The sequence below is a fragment of the Tiliqua scincoides genome, chromosome 3, assembly GCF_035046505.1.
Source record: "Tiliqua scincoides isolate rTilSci1 chromosome 3, rTilSci1.hap2, whole genome shotgun sequence".
In the NCBI taxonomy this organism is placed as follows: Eukaryota; Metazoa; Chordata; class Lepidosauria; order Squamata; family Scincidae; genus Tiliqua; species Tiliqua scincoides.
Window position 1 is genome coordinate 55,030,625 of NC_089823.1, and position 1,922 is coordinate 55,032,546.

At 41.3% G+C, this 1,922-nt stretch overlaps 1 pseudogene; it reads right to left on the minus strand.

Annotated features, from left to right (window-relative positions):
* Positions 1 to 474: 474 nt before the first annotated feature.
* LOC136646830 (5S ribosomal RNA) lies at positions 475 to 593 on the minus strand (annotated as a pseudogene).
* Between the last annotated feature and the right edge of the window lie 1,329 nt (positions 594 to 1,922).

Below are 1,922 nucleotides of genomic sequence, written 5' to 3' on the forward strand. Positions count from 1 at the left end.
TAGCAACAGAACATGCATCTCCTCACAGGGAAAATCTGCCCTTGAAAGGATTCAGAAGTATGTCTTTTGATTATTCAAACTGATCTGCAGAATCCTGGAGCCAGGGCTGGCCAGTCATGAGGCTGACTGCAGCACCTTCCAGTATATGTTTTGGAACAGAAAGAGGAAGACAGATTGGAAGAGGGGATGAAAGGAGCGTGGCGGGCTACAGCACTGGAAAACTATAGTCTACCACTCTCTTTCCTTTACACTTCTCTCTTTCCTCCACTCTTCCTCATCCAATCCATCTCTGTCTTCTTTTCCCAGTGCAAGGAGTGGGTGGAGCAGAGGCTGGCGCATTACCAGATGGAGACTTCTGTTGCTCAAATGCTTCTGTAACAACTTACTAAGACTCACATTTATACTTTTAAGTAGATTTGTGAATTTTAAAAAATGGTTGGTTGGCAACCTTCAGTCTCAAAAGACTATGGCATAAGCCTACAGCACCCGGTATTCCCAGGCGGTCTCCCATCCAAGTACTAACCAGGCCTGACCCTGCTTAGCATCCGAGATCAGACGAGATCGGGCATGTGCAGGGTAAAATACAAGCAGTCACTGTGATAATGAATTTTTTTTTCATTGTTTCAAGTGCTGTAGTTCTAGTAGTTCTAGTAGAACTAGTAGTTCTAGTAAACATCAGTGCATAGTTTGGTTACTTACTTGACTCTGTGCATGCATAAACAATCTCTGTGTATGGCGCTTTACAAGAGAAACAAGAGAGGAAAAGAGAATGTGGGGGAAAGACGGAAACAATATCTATTGTCCAAATAATCTCCTAAGGTATTGTTACAATGTCATACTGGTCCTGGTCAAGTCAATGGAAAGAAACTGGGTATCTTGTCTGCCCCTCTTCAGCAGCCAGGTGAGGAGATTAGCAATGTACGATTAATATCGTACTAGTGGTCAAGAAGATATCAAATAGTAGGCTTGCCAGGTTTTCAAGAGGGAATGACACCTGTCTCTTAAAAAGTTCCTAGAAAGCAATAAAATGCAGGCAATGTACTTCCTGCTGGTTGTTGATGTGTCTACCCATCCTCCTTAAGCAGCCACTATAGGGCATACCTTGCTATGGCAGGTGGGAGAGGAGAGTGAGTGAAGGATCAGTGGAACGATACCATGAGAGGTACAGTGGAAACTTGCCTGGTACTGCAGAACTTAAAGAGAACCTAACCAACAATTGCCATGTCATACTTCTATAGGAGGATCATTCTGGCTTTACCTGCAGAGTAAAGCTGTTGTAAGCATTCTTACAGGGGAACTTAAAATATTGATTCCTTCTGCTCATTTGTATGCAAGCAGAATGAAGATGAGTGCGAATGTGCCTACAAAAGTTTGAACCTTTGCAAGTGAATCGACCACTTCCAAAGGTCCTTCTTTCATTCAAACGTCTGTGAACATTTCAGAATAGTCAATGCTGAACCTTCTGTAGGCACTCTCACACCTTTGCAGGAGATCAAACCGATGGCAAAGACTCAAGCTTTTGAAGACATTTGCTTGGAATCTGCACAAACAGTGTGATTTCAGGAGGGACACTGGGATGCTTGTCTGTCCCTGATGGCAAGTCCTACGTTCAGGTATCAATCTCTTTTGGAATTCAAGTAAGTTTTTTTGTCACTAAAAGAAAAAAAAAATCCAGCAATGAGAATGCTGATCGATATCAGAACAAAGTCTCAACTTGGTTTGTTAAAAAATGCAAATAGATAGGATTATTCTGTTAACAGAAATGACAAAGTAAAACATGTCAGAAACACTGAAAGTGTCACTTAGTTCTAAATATTACAACACAGTGGTAAGTTTGCTTAAGATATTATTTAGGAAGTCAATAAAACAAAGCAAGTCGAAAACGATGTATCTTCTCCCAAAGATTGAGGAAAATGTTGATA